At 40.9% G+C, this 15,724-nt stretch overlaps 1 pseudogene; it reads left to right on the plus strand.

The window, feature by feature from the left end:
• The first annotated feature begins 438 nt into the window (after positions 1-438).
• LOC102838709 overlaps positions 439-15,724 on the plus strand; it is a 43,621-nt pseudogene continuing 28,335 nt past the window's right edge.

Raw genomic sequence — 15,724 nt, forward strand, 5'->3', positions numbered from 1 at the left:
GAAAAAAATTGAAGTTGTCAAAGAATTAATTTTGTTCGGATTCACAATCAACACTCATAAAATCAATCCATTTGCATTATGGTGTTGAAAGCACTATGGACTGGCAGAAGAAAAAACAAATCTCTGTTGGTAAAACTACAGCCAGAATGCTCCTTGAAAGCAAGGATGGCAAGACTTGATTCTCATACTTTGGACATGTTGTTCGGAGGGCTCGATCAGTCCCTGGAGAAGGACAATCATGTTCGGTAAAGCGGAGGGTCAGCGAAAAAGAGGAAGACCCCAGAGGAGATGGATTGACACAGTGGCAAAAACAATTGGCTCAAAAAATTGTGAAGATCGCGAAGGACCCTGTTTTCTGTTGTGCCTAGTAGGGTCGCTAGGAATTGAAACAGACTCGAATAAATGAACAAAAGAACACAGTAGGGGACTCCTTCCAAGATGTACCGGATGTTTCATTTTGAAAAACCTAAACACGCAGTACAGAATCGCCCTTACGTAATCCGGAAGAAGGGATATTCTCACGGATACCGCAGCTCGGGCCCCGCCCCCCTGCGCCCATTGGCCATTTCAATTCCAGCGGGGACCAATGGGCGGCGGCGGCGGCAGCGGCGGTTTAGCAGTCTAAGGGCAAAGCTAGTGGAGGCGTGTAGAGTGCTGTGTGTTTTTTCCGTGGGAACTTGAAGCGGTCACACTTGAGAAGTGAGGCCTTCGCCCCAGACTGTGCAAAGAACCTAGACTGCAGCTACCACTGAGCCAGAGGCCCTCGTTCAAAGGTGAGGGAACGCCGAACGAGGGGAGAGCGCGGCGGCAGCGACGCAAGCTGGGAACGGGTGGTGGGCCAGAAAGAATGGGGAAGGTCGGGAAGCTTTCATACCCGTTTCTTGATTCAGTTTTCCTCGGTGGCTGTAAACTTTGACTGTTTACTAGAATTCTGACAAGGTTAGTAGCTGGGTCTGCAGACCAGCTCCACCTCTGGCGCGGTGCGTGAGAACCCTGAGCCAGGCGCTTGGTCTCTTTTACAGACCTCAATCTTGTCCCTTGTGAAATGGGTAATAAAAGCTTAGCGCCCACTCTTCTGTAACTGCGGATTGAGATCCTCCAGGCGGTCATTACTGCCTGGCCTTCCTATTCGGGGCTAAGCTGGCTGGCTGTAGCGGGGCCGTTGGGCGCGGGGCGGGGCCCAAAGGCTGGTTGCGCCTGCGCCGGCTCGGTTCCGGCGCCAGGTACTGAGAGGATGGAGTCTGAGCTTTCAAATGTATCACAAATTTCACTTTAGACATTCTGGAAGCCTGGGGTTTCTAGGGTACTCATTTCTTTGACCTACATGTAGGAAAAGAGAAAGAAACTGAAGTGACTCACCCGACTCAGGTTTTACACATTAGACACAAGTTGGGGTCGGGTGTCTTCCCCCCTACCATTTATCTTCTTCAAGCCTGGCGTTCAGAAACCGTTTGTTGAAAATACTGTACTCCAGTTCTTTACCATCAGGCAGAGTAAGAATGTAATTATTTTTCAGAGTAGTTATAGAGACCTTTGACGTTATTGTTAGGTGCCATCTAGTCGGTTCTGACCGTACTATGCACAACAGAAGGAAACACTGCCAACCTCACAATCATTGCTATGTTTGAGTCTGTTGCTGTCGCCACTGTGCCAATCTATCTCATTGGGGGTGGGGGGAGGGGTTTACTTTTTGTCTCCAATCCTCCACTTCATCAAACATGATATCCTTCTGCAGTGACTGACAGTATGTCCGAAGTATGTGAGATGAAGCCTGGCCACCCTGCTTCCAGGGAGCACTTTGGCTGTACTTCCTCCAGCAGATTGGTTTGTTCTTTCTTTCTTTCTTTTTTTTTTTTTTAATGTTTTATTGTGAATTATGTGATAGTTTACATGGGAGAACACTAGCTTTACATTCATACTATCATATATCGTTTCATTGCCATGGTTACAGTCCCCTCCATCATGCATCATCAACCAACCAAAGGGTATATCCTACAAACCTGCCCCCCCACCCACAGCACCCCCCGCCCCTGGTCGTCAGCACACAGCCCCTCTCCCTCTCTGGGTCTGGAGTCCCAGCGGCTCCATCTCTCCACGAAATTGTCTTTGCCTCTATCTCTGACATCACTGCTTCTCCGGTAGAGTCTCACACTCTGCTCTTCTCCCTTGATGGTTCCAGGGACCTCCAGTACTAGACTGCAAAGTCAGTCACTCCCTTCCTTTTGCTATAAAACATCTACCTTTACATTTCCAACTCTTGCAGTCAGTCCTGATAACAATTACTCACCATTGTACCACAAGGGACCTAGTCCCATCTCCTTTCATTAGTGGTTTGTTCTTTTGCTGGTTCATGGTACTTTTAATATTCTCCTCCAACACTATAGTTCACATGCATCAATTCTAGGGTATTCCTTATTCAGTGTCCAACTTTCACATGCATATGAAGTCATTGAAAATACCATGACTTGTGTCAGGCACACCTTAGTCCTCAAACTGACATCTTTGCTTTTCAATACTTTTAAAGAGGCGTTGTGCAGCAGATTGGCCTAAAGCAATAGGTCATTTGATTTCTTGACTGCTGCTTCCATTAGTGTTAATGGTTGATCCAAGCAAAATGAAGTCTTTGACAACTTCAATCTTTTCTCCATTTATATGGATGTTGGTTTTTGGTCCAGTGGTGAAGAGCTTTGTTTTCTTTACATTGAGGTGCAACCCATACTGACGGCTGTGGTCATTGATCTTCATCAGTAAGTATTTTAAGTCCTCTTCTCTTTCAGCAAGCAAGGTTGCATCTTCTGCATATCGCAAGTTGTTAAAAGAGTCTTCCTCCAATCCTAACGCCAAGTTTTTCTTCATATAATCCAGCTTCTCAAATTACATGTTCAGCATACAGACTGAACAAGTATGGTAAAAGACAATAACCCTGGCAATTTTGAACCATTTCGGTGTTCCCTTGTTGTTCTAACAATTGCCTGTGCGCCTCATGAGCACCATTAAGTATTCTGAAATACTCATTTTTCATAATGTTGCCCACAGCTTGTCTTGACCCACATAATCGAAAACCTTTGTTTAGTCACTAAAGCACAGGCAAACATTTTTTTCTGGTATTCTCTGCTTTCAGCCAAGATACATCTGACATCAGCAGTGATATACCATGTTCCACATCCTTTTCTGAATCTGCTTTGAACCTCTGGAAGTTTTCTGTCAGTGTATGGTTGCAGCCAAATTTATATTATCATTAGCAAAAATGATATTGTCTGATGATTTCCACATTCCATTTGGTTACCTCTCTTTGGAACAGTCACAAATAATGGATGTATTCCTGTCAGTTGGTCAGGTATTTGTCTTCCAAATTTCTTGGTATCATTTTGTTGAAAGATTTCAATTTGTCTTCCCTCAATTCCCAGTGCTTTGTTTGCCAATGCCTTCAGTGCACCCTGGATGTCTTCCTTCAGTATCATTGGCTCTTGATATGGTTAAATGTCGACGATCTTTTTTTTTTTTTTTTTTTTTTTTTTTTTGGCACAGTGACTCTAAATGTCAACCATTTCTTTTTGGTATAGTGAATTTGTTATTCTGCCCATCTTTTTTTTTTTTTTTTCATGTTTTATTGTGAATTATATGATATTTTACATGGGAGAACTTTAGTTTTACGTTCATTCCACCGTACATCGTTTCATTGCCATGATTCCAATCTCCTCCATGCATCATCAACTGATCAAAGGGTATACCCTATAAACCCGCTCCCTACACTCCCCCCTTCCCCCATATTCTTCAGCACACAGTTCCTCTCCCTCTCTGGATCCAAAGTCCCCAGCCGCTTCATCACTCCATGTCATCGTCTCTGCCTTCATCTCGGGCCTCGCTGCTTCTCTGGGTAGGGTCCCACTCTCAGCTCTTCTCCGTTGATGGCCCTAGAGACCTCTGCTCCTAGACTGGAGAGTTAATCACGCCCTTCCTTGATACAAAACGTCTACCTTTACATTTCCAACCCTCACAATCAGTCCTGATAACAATCATTCACTATTGTATCACAAGTGACCCTTCTGCATTTCATTTCATGCCCATCTTCTTTTGATGCTTTCTACATCATTCAGTATTTTACCCAAAGAATTCTTCAGTATTGCAAGTCGAGACTTGAACTTTTCTTAAGTTTCCTCATCTTGAGAAATGCTGAGTGTGCTTTCCCCATTTTGGTTTTCTAATTCCAGGTGTTTGCACATTTTGTTGTCTGACTTTGCCTTCTGGAGCTGACCTTTGAGGTTTTCTATTTACCTCTTTTACCTCCTCATTTTTTCCATTGTGTCATCTCAACACTGGAGAGCATGTTTCACAGCCTCTTCCTACATCTATTTTGGTCTTTCCCTTCTTTCTTGTTTTAATAATGTTTTTCTTTCTTCTTGTATGATGCTCTGGATGTCATACCACAACTCTTCTGGTCTTAGGTCTTTAGTGTCTAATGCATCAAATCTGTATTTCCAGATGATCTCTAAATTCAGGGGCGATATGTTAGTTCTGATAGCATAGTGGTTGTGAGTCGGGCTTCCAGCCTCAAAGTCAGCAGTACTGCGCGAGAAAGATGAGGAGTTCTGCTTCCACAAAGATTTATAGCCTCAGAAACCCTGTGCAGTGTCACTATGAGTTGGAACTGACTCCACGGTACTTAACAACAACAACATGTTCAAGGTAATTTTTTGGCTCTTGTCAACTTCTTTTAATGTGCTTTAGCTTCAGCCTGAACTTCTATATGAGCAATTGATGGTTTGTTCCACAGTCTGCCCCTGGCCTTGTTTGGCTGATGATATGGAGCTTTTCCATCGACTCTTTCCACAGATGTAGTCAATTTGGTTTCTTTGTAGTCCATCTGATGAGGTCTATTTGTATAGTTGTCTTTTATGTTGTTTTTAAAAAGTATTTGCAGTAACTAAGTCATTGGTCTTGTGAAATTCTACCATGTGAAATTCTATCAACATCGTTTCTATCAGCAAGGCCATATTTTCTAACTACTGATCCTTCCTTTTTGTTTCCAACCCTTGTATTCCATTCACCAGTAGTTATAAATACATCTTGATTGCATGTTTGATTAGTTTCAGACTGAAGAAGTTGGTAGAATTCTTCAATTTCATCGTCAGTTGCTTTAGTGGTTGTTGTATAAGTTTGAATAATAGTGGCATTAACTGATTCTTCCTTGTAGGCATATGATTATTATCCTATCACAGACAGCATTATACTTCTAGATCTTGATATCTTCTTTTTGATGATGAATACAACACCATTCCTTTTCAATTTTTCATTCCCAGCATAGTAAACCATATGATTGTCAGATTCAAAGTGGCCAATACCAGTCCATTTTAGCACCCTAATGCTTAGGACAGCGATCTTTATGGGTTCCATTTCTTTTTTTACAACTTCCAGTATTCTTAGATTTATACTTTGTACATTCTATATTCTGATTATTAAAGGATGTTTACAGTTATTTCTCTTCATTTTGAGTTGTGTCCCATCATTAAATGATGGTCCTGAAAGCTTTAGTCCTTTTGTGTCATCACAGTCAACTCTACTTTGAGAAGGTAGCTCTTCCCCAGTCATATGTTGATTGTCTTCCAACCTGGGGCACTAAAAATACGCTTTATCTTCCAGCCCTATAACTGACACAGTTCTGGTGCTGTCTGACAGTGTTTGTGTGCTATTCATAAGGTTTTCCAGTGGCTAAACATTCAGAAATAGTCTGCCTTTCCTTCTTCCTAGTCTTTTTTGGTCTGGAAACTTAACTGAAACCTGTTCACCCTGGGTGTATCCAGCTGATACTTAAAATACTGGTGGCGTAGTTTCCACAGCGTCACAGCAACATGCAAGCCACCACATATGACAAACTGATGGTGAGTTCTTGAGCTAGGAACTATTCTTTCTTACCTTCTGACCTTTTTTCCTGAAACATAATTATCATAGTCAGCTGCTAAGATTATATTTTTTCCTAGCTTATGTTGTTGTTAAGTGCTGCCGAGTCAGTTCTAACTGTATAGGGTTTCTAAATTTATGAACAATTTATGTAAAAAGAACTTTGGAGCAAATTCTTGAAGTAACATTAGCGTAGGATACTATTCTAAATGAAATACCACTTAGCCACCTAGAAAATAAGTGTTCATGTTCGCTATATAAATTAAGTTGTGAATGTATATATGGGAAATAATTGGATTTCTTTTGGAGGGCTGTAACATTTTTCTGTGTAAGTCTGTTGCTAAGTGTGATGATTAGTGTTTTGTGTCAACTTGGTTGGACCAAGATTCTCAGTCGTTTAGCAGTTAAAATGTTGCAGCCTCTGTGATGAAATCTAATACAGAATAAAGTCCAGATATGATCTGATGTGATCAGCCATGATCTGATGTAGTTATCATGTGTTGTAAATCATCACTTGTATGATGTTAATGAGGCCAGATGCAATCTACAGAATTAGGTTGCATCTTGAGTCAATCTCCTTTGAAATATAAAAGGGGTAGGGGGCGGGGGGGCTACTACCAACAACATAGAAAAGCCAGGAGTAGAGTACATCTTTGAGCCTGGGGTCCCTGCACTGTGAACCTCTTAGATACAGGGGAAGATTGATGCAAAGATGTATGGAAATCCAGAGACTATGATGTGGAAAGATGGGACAGCTGGGGACTTTAGACACAGAGAGGGAGAGGGGCTGTGTGCTGACGATCAGGGTGCAGGCTTGTAGCGTATACCCTTTGGTTGGATGATGATGCATGGAAGGGATTGTAACCATGGCAATGAAACGATATACAATAGGATGAATGTAAAACTAATGTTCTCCCATGTAAACTATCACATAATTCACAATAAAACATTTAAAAAAAAAAAGATGTATGGAAATCTCCAAGGAATACTGGGTCTGTAGATGCTTAAAGACAATAAGTATCTTCCTCCAGAACTGACAGAAAAGCCTTCCTCAAGAACTGGCACTCTGAATTTGTACTTTTCAGAGTCCTGGTGTGGCACTGTGGGTAAATGCGCTGGACTGCAAGGTCGGGTTGAACCGCAAGGTCAGCAGTGCAAGCTTACCAGCCATTCCTCAGAAACCCTATACAGGGAGGGTCACTATGCGTTGGAACCGGCTTGACTGTATTCAACAACAACTAAAAACTAGAAACTGTGGAAGAATACATTTCTGTTTCTTAAAACCATCCATCCATTTGTGGTGTTTCTGTCATAGCAGTATTAGATAACTAATACTGGTGATGGTGTACTGTCGAGTCAGTTCCAACTCAGAATGATCCTTTGTAGGGTTTCCAAGGCTAGTAGACTCAAACTGTTGACCTTGAGGTTAGCAGTCCAATACATAACCACCATGCTACCAGGGAACTAAGACACGTAAGTACTTAAAGTTGGTTAAAAAAGAGTTGCTTAATAAAGGTTTTTGAAAGATTGGTTTGAATGACTAGAGAAGAATGGCTTGGAATGAAATCATAAAATATTTACATATTTATAGAGGGAATGTGTTAAGACTTTTATAAGTATATTTCTCATCCATCTTATCACACTGAAATCACATGGTAATAAAAATATTGCTTAATGGTACAATAGTGAATAATTGCTATTAAGACTGACTGTGAGGGTTGGAAATGTCAAGGTAGACATTTTGTAGCAAAGGGACAGGAGGGGTTGACTTTGCAGTCTGGGAGTGGAGGTTCCTGGGACCATCAGGGGAGAGGAGCAGAGTACGGGACCCTACCCAGAGAGAGGTGGTGACGCCAGAGATGAAGGCAGAGACGATGATGTGGAGAGATGGAGTGGCTGGGGACTCTGGACCCAGAGAGCAGGAGGGACTATGTGCTGATGACCGAGGGGCAGGCTTGCGGGGTGTACTCTTTGGTTGGTTGATGATGCATGGAGGGGATTGTAACCATGGCAATGAGGTAATATACGATAGGATGAATGTAAAGCTAATGTTCTCCTGGTAAAGTCACATAATTCACAATAAAACATTAAATATATATATATATATTCCTTAAGACTAACAAATGTCAGCTCAGTTTTTGTCTGAATGTAAAATTTAAAACTATGGAGTTAACTGTTAATTTCCTTTAAATAGGCATATTTGGTACTGAGAAAAATTTTTATGTTTTTAAGGAGCAGAGACGAGAGAGTGATGCCACCCGAGGACCAGGTCTAAGAAGGGACGAACATTCTGAAACATCAAACACAAATGGTAAGATATGGGCATGGTGGTGGTTATGTGCCTTGGAGTGGGTTCTGAATCATAGGGACCCTTCATAGTGTTTCCGAGGCTGTAAATGTTTACAGGAGCAGAAAGCCTCATCTTTCTCCCGCTGGTAGTTTCAAACTGCTGACCTTGAGGTTAACAGCCTGACTCCATAACCACTACACTACCAGAGCTCCTTAAGATAGGGACATAGTACTTATAAACATTACTCCTCCCCTCCCTTTTCACTTTCTTAAAATCTTTGTGAAATAAGTTTTTAAATACTGATTTCTCTTAATTCCTTTAGGCTGCTGATAAAGAAAATGCCAGTAGACCTACATGGAAGAAAAATAACATGATGGAAAAAAATTATATTCCTTTAAATTCTAGTGAATTAACCAATTCAACTCTAACACTTGATATGCGTAATCAAGCTCTGTCATTTGTACTAATTAAAGATGATCCCCAAATTCAACTTAATCAGACATTTCATCTTAAAAAAAATTATAAAGAAAAATTAATGCTTATAGAAAAACCAAAGCAAGATGTTAAGGTGCCCAAGAAACCTGTGCTTGGATTTTATCGTGGGAAAGTTGTTGAGTCAAAGATTAATTCATTCAGAAAACCTTTACAAGTCAAAGATGAGAGTTCTACAGCAAACAAGAAACTTTCAACTAATGTGCCTAATGCCAGCAAACCTCAGCCTCTGACCATGAGCAGTGTACCAGTGAAAGGTAACAGAGCCTCAGATGTGACAACCATCACTAAAATTAGAAGCACTGCATCTCAGAACAAACTTGTGCGACCTCCTATTAGAAGCCACCATGATAGTGGCCAAGACAAGCAGAAACAAAGCATCATCAGAGCCTCTGCCAATGTTACAGTTCGGAAAGGGCCTCATAGAAAAGAATTAGTTCAGTTAAAAACGGATTCACCTACTGTCAAAACCAGTTCTTCTCAGGACATAAAAAGAAGTGAGACACAATCAAAAAGCATAGCATCCGAAAATGGAACCAGGCTGGCCTCATCTTCTAATATCAAATTGATAGAAAAGTCAAAAACCACCAACCAACGAAGACATACTATAGTAGCAAAGACAAATGTCAGTAATAAATCTGCTCATCCCAAAGAAACTGCAGAACAAAGAACGTGAGTATATGTAATTTTCTTCATTTTACTACCTTACTTTTCAATGATACAGTTATGTGCCTTGGAGTCGGTTCTGACTCATAGCGACCCTGCACAGGGTTTCTGAGGCTGTAAATCTTTATGGGAGCAGAAAGCCTCATCTTTCTATTGCAGAACAGCTGGTGGTTTCGAACTACTGACCATGAGGTTAGCAGTCTGATTCGTAACCACTACGCTTCCAGAGCTCCTTTCAATGATAGTGCTTGTGAATTTGTTTTGTAATTTCCTAGAATATATTAGAATTTTCTTGTGCACTCTGTCATATGCAGACAAATATAAGTAAATGTATATTGTGGATCTGTAGTAGGACTTAAAAGTTACTGTGTTTGGGTGTGTTTTATTAATTGTCTTATATACACATGCCACTAGTGTGAAACCACTTAAAAGACCTTATGAAAAAGATTTGGTAGCATTGTCTGATCTCTAACTTCATTAGGAGGGAGGAGAGTCAACTTCAGGCTGATTCCTGTGAGGCTGAGGTCAGACATGCCTCCACCATGCTACTTTCTCTACCAATTCGGACATCAACCAGCCACCACCCCCCCTCCCCCACTCCCCTCTCCCCCACTCCCCCCAGCATTCTCTACTCAGCTGGGTTCAGTCATTTGTTGCAATGGCCACACAGAACTCAGACATCATGCTTACAGTTAGGAGGTTTATTTAAAAAGCTAACAAGTTACCATGCAGGGTCAGAAATGTTCAGGACACAGTTCTTCCAGTCAGGATGGCCTCTTCTGGCCCTTGGTCCTTTGACCTGGCCTCTGCCCTGCTCCAACAATGTTATAAGGCTCTTTTAGGAATGCTGGTTAATGCTCACAGGGCACATCACTGCCCCAGAAGCCTCAGCCTGAAGGCACTGGGCTCTAGCTCTGTGTATCAGCAAACTAGCTCCCCAGTTAAGTGGCTAGAAGCACTCTACTCTGCAAGAAGGCCTCCTGCCCAAAGTCACTCAACTTCACTTGCTCCCTGGCTGGGAAGCCCACTACTTTCTCTTGTGCCCTGGCTCTTGGTTGTAATGCTGATGTCATGACTCTGTCTCCTTGGGTCGATGAAGTTCAATGTGCAGGGATCTCAGGGCCCAGAAGACATGCTCCCCTCCTGACTCTTCCTATTTGATGATCATGAGATTCCCCCCCAAAACCTAGAAATCTGTCCAATGGTGATCCTCCTTTTGCACACTTCGTGTTTAGTGTGAGCACACACTCATGATGGCGCGTAAGCCAGCCCTTCATGCCATTATCTCCTCCTTTTTAAATAATGAACATTTCAGTTGTCCATTCCAATTCTTTATCAAACCATTACTCTAAGGGTGGTATGCAACATGGTATGTCCACTTAATATTATGTTTCTTGGCCCAATACTGTACCTTGTGGGTGTTGATCTGAGGAAATATAACTAGGTGGCCCAGATTGGTACAGTATCTTTTTTTTTAATCCTTTTACTGGTGTTTTGGGCATCTGCATCTGTTACAGGATGTGCAAAGCCCAGTTCAGAGTAAGAATCTATTCCTATGTGAACCCATTTGTAACCACCTAGTGCCACTGACGTTATTGGTCCAATATAATCCATTTGCTTTTCCCTCTGGGGAATCTTCCCCATAACCATCTGCAACCTCTGTCTCTCTTGCAGGGAAACAGAGCAGTTTTTCCAGCATTTTACTAGCATTTTGTTCCTCAGAAGATATAAGAGGGATGTGTCTAGATTCAGCCCATCTATGCATTACTACAGTAACCCCATGTCTGCTCATTTCATGAATCCAGTTGTCACCTCAAGCGAGCATACCAGGATGTCTGCTTGCTAATTCCAGTTGCCTCTGATCCAGGAATGGGGTTCTTCTGATGGGCATCGGCATGTTACATCTTTGGAATTTTCAGTGCTTTCCATTGGTCCTTGCTCCACACAGGTGTCCTTTTAACAGTCCAGCTTTCTACTGCCTATTTGCCTGACCACATGGCCAGGCTGTTGGCCACTACCCTTGAATCAGTAAAAATCCACACATATGGGCTCACTCACCACTATTCAATTCTTCCGCTACAGCTAGGAAATCTGTGTGCATTTCAGCCCATTGAGCCTGACCAGTTCTTACCTTATTCAATTAGGATCTTTCCATCTGCTGGTTCTAATGCAGCAGCTTTCCACATCAAATGTTATCCATCCATATAACTGCCATATGAACCAAGAAGCCTTCTGCTGGTCAGGAGAAGGTTGTTCAAAGGGCACTGCTCACGTGGCAAATGGACTCTGGCAGTTTCTCGGGCAGTTCCAGGGTAGGACCTATAGGACAAGAGGCTACTTGCTCACGGATGAGGTGGGCACCTCCCTGCATTCCCCCAGTAGCTTTATTAATCAAGCAAAAGAGTGCACCACCCACTCACATCACCTGAATGGCTCATTTTATACCCAGCAAGATGACAAAATTGACCAAGCCCATCATTTGATTTCCAAGTTTTTATAATCACAGTTAACCCAGTTGACAGTCACTCATAACTGATCCATATAATGTTAACAGCATCTTCCCCTTCTCTTACTCAGACCCATTAGAAAAAAGTCATCTGGGAGAAAGTACAATGACATAAGTAAAAGAGGCATATGAAGCAATTCATTGTACTGCAGACTTGAAATATTTATTTAGCGTTGTCTTTATTTGACTTCTCTGTCATCAGTATCATAGTAATGTTTATATCCGTCTTCTAACCGTAGAGCTCATATGACTGAGTGGAAAGCTGGTAAAGGGAGAGTGCTGAAAAGGCTTCCTAGCTCAGTAGTTACCCAGCCTGAGCCGGAAGGTGAACAAAATGGAAACCCAGTCAGGTCCTTCTGGACCACCATGGCAGAAGAAGATGAACAAAGATTATTTACTGAAAAAGTAAACAAGACATTTTCTGATTGCCTGAACCTGATTAATGAGGTATAGTGTGTTCATATTTGTATAGTATTTTTTAGTTTGCAAATGATTCTTTGTAAACATCTCATTAAATTACATTGTAATCTTTTTTACCACGTTGTGTCAGGGATGCTTTGGTGATTTAACACTAATTGTGAGATTATTCCTCATTTGCCTTTAACTGAAGCAGCCTTGATGGCACAGTGTGTAAGCACTCATCTGCTAACTAAAAGCTTGGTGCTCAGAACCTACCAGCCCACTCTGTGGTGAAAGATGTGACAATTTGCTTCTGTAAAGATTAAAACCTTAGAAATTAAGGGGCAATTGTATTCTGCCCTGTAGGACTGCTCAATGGCAAGGGTTTTAGCCTTTAACTGACTGTGTTGTGAACTGAGTTCATACAGGTATATCAGAGGGCTGCCTAGTGCCATTGAGTTTAAATAGGGTATTCCTCTAAGATGCTAAGAGTAGGCTTGGAATAGATAATAATTTGCTTTTTAACTCTGACATTTGCTTTTATTGACATTCATTCAAACATGTTCACTAAGTGGTTTTTTTTTTTTTTCAACATTATGAGTTAACAAATGGAATCCCACAATATGTGAGGATAAACATTAAAACCAATTAAAGTGCTAGTCATTTTTTACTAACTAGTATTTTCTGCTACCAGTATTCATGACTAGTAGGCTACTTTCTAGCCTTTCAAAACAAGTGTGGTATAAGGAGGGTGATAATAATGAATGCTCTTATGATTTTTTTAAATATTAACACATTTTTATTTGAAAAGTTGGAGAAAAGCAATTATGTGTATTAGAATCTAGATACGTAGATAATTTATAAAACAGTGTAAAACTCAAGTGCTCAGTTGTATCAGAATCAGTTTTTCCTGAAGTAATGCACTGCTCTCAGCTATAGGCAGTGCTTGCTTTGCACAGTAGGATTGTTGTTGTTGTTAGTGCCGTTGAGTCAGTTCCGACCCATAGCGACCCTGAACAGGGTTTCCGAGGCTGTAAATCTTTACGGGAGCAGAAAGCTTCATCTTTCTCCACGGAGCAGCTGGTAGTACCAAACTGCTGACCTTGTGGTTCGCAGCCCGATTCATAACCACTACGTTACCAGAGCGCCTTATAGGAATACAAAAATGGCCATATAATGCAATAGCTAACAAGCAATAGGGTAAATTGTGATTGTCTGTGCTCTTTATACATTTGTGTCAAAATATTAAAAATTCTTATTCTTGGTTATAAATACATAAAGAAATGAAAAATAAAAACAGTAAATAATAGTTTATTCATTATGCTATCATTTCTAACATAGAGTCCTGATGTGGGATGCTGTAAGATAAAGCACTGAACCACAAAGTCAGTTTGAACTGTAAGGTTGGCGGTTCAAACCCACCAGCTGCCCCTTGGAAACCCTATGTAGGGTCGTTTTCAGTTGGAATTGACTTGATAGGACTTAACAACAACAACAACAAAAGATTCTAACATTAGAAACACTGAGAATGAAAGTGTTTATTTTGTTGTAAAAAAATGAATCAAGAGTAATGTGAACATGCTTGCTTTCTTTTTGTTGAATAACTTAGGATATTAAGTGAGCATCTTTAATACACCTTGGAAGATTTTGATACTTTCAAGTTTGGATTAGCTTCCAACATTTTATTCTTTGTGCGTCCAATGTTGTGAAATATCTCCCTGAGTTTCCTTAAGTTTATTTTACTGGCATTATTTCCTTTGGAACATATTTATCCATTTCATCATAACCATTTTGTTATTTGTGTGATAACTTTGTCTTCACTCAGTTCTCCTAGCTGCATATCTAGAGTGTGACTCTTGAAATCTGCCTGCATGTCCTTGAGGATCTGGATGGTCTATAGTCCTACGTATATTTGATTGAGTTTTCACTTCCAGTGTGACAGCTTTTCATTTCTTTGCTACATCTTCGTCTTTCTTGACCATCTCTTTCGGTTATCTATGTTTGCAAACTGTCACAGGAGTGACAGGGAGACAGCACAACTACATGCTTTGCTGTGTATGAAATAAATTAATGTGCATTGACCAGTCATGGTAGATTTTGAAAGAGATGTGACTGATCACTACTCAAGGTTTATGTGGTGTTTATGTGGTGATATGGGGAAGTTTTGTAGTTTATACAATTACTCAGTTAGAAAACAGTTGTTGTTGTTAAGTGCCATTGAGTTAGTTCTGACCCATAGTGACCCTGTATAGTGTTTCTGAGGAGCAGCTGTTAAGCTTGAACCGCTGACCTTATGTTTCAAAATGACTTTGCAGCCCAGTGCAGTAACCCACAGCGCCACACAAGGACTCCTAATAAACCATAGTAATTGAAATTTGAACAGTGTTGTTAGGAAACCAGTTATTTAATCAAAGTGTGGAAACTGAAATTTGTGCATTCTGAAACTGTGCAAAACAAAGACTGCCCGTACCCTGTGCTCTACTTGTTTACAGTGACCCAGACAGGCCTACAGTTGACTTGTCCATATACATTTAAATAAAATATTGTGTCTGGAAGCACCCCAGATGCCACAGTTATGCACTTTGAAATGCCTTTCAAATTGGTTACTTGGCAGTCAAGTTTAGAATGATAGCATAGTGTTAGAATGACAGGATTTTCAAATAAAGGACCACATAGTTGACACCACAAATTATCCTGCATGGTTATTATGGGTTACTTTTCCTCTTACCTCAGTTTGCTCTCATATAACCACTTGCAGTCAAAGTGGCACTCCGCCCTGCATTTAGTAGAACCCCAGGCAGGACACCCACAGAAACATCCTAAGCATTCTTCATCAAGGCAGTGGCAGAGGTCCATCCCATTGAATGTCACGAGACCCCAGCTATCATAAACCTTGCTCTTTGCTGGTATCACTAGTCTGAACTAGCTGGTGCAGTTTTTGTTAAGCCTTCTTTTTTCTCTTTTACTGATTTCTGGGGCAAATTCTGCTTGCTTTCCTGGGTTTGAAAATTGTAATGACCTTAGAGTTTTGGCAGTTCTTCCATCTGAATCAGGTTTTCTTTTCTGTTGATTTTCAAAATCAGCATACACACTTTCATTGATTATTTTAGACAAATCTTCCAACACAGTACAAACTGTCTTCCAAATTTTACACTCAGGAAAGTGACATCATCTAAGTCAATTACGTGCCTTTTTCTTTTTTGGCTAGTTTTATGTGTACGTTAAATGGGTCACAACGGAACTTCTGCAGATCCTCAAATCTGTCAATGTAAATTTTTGTGTGCTGGAAAGATTGTATTGTATCTAGAAAGTGTCGTTCCAGTTCTAAGTTGAAGTAAGAGTGTGCCGTTTGAAGACGTTTCTTGCAAAGTCTTGAAGCCTGTATAAAGAGTGTAGTATACTTTATGGCACTCATCTGTAGTGTGAAGCTCGACTCCAACTGAACAAGGATTCATCTTTTTTTTTTTTTTTTT

The sequence above is a fragment of the Chrysochloris asiatica genome, unplaced genomic scaffold, assembly GCF_000296735.1.
Source record: "Chrysochloris asiatica unplaced genomic scaffold, ChrAsi1.0 scaffold00494, whole genome shotgun sequence".
In the NCBI taxonomy this organism is placed as follows: Eukaryota; Metazoa; Chordata; class Mammalia; order Afrosoricida; family Chrysochloridae; genus Chrysochloris; species Chrysochloris asiatica.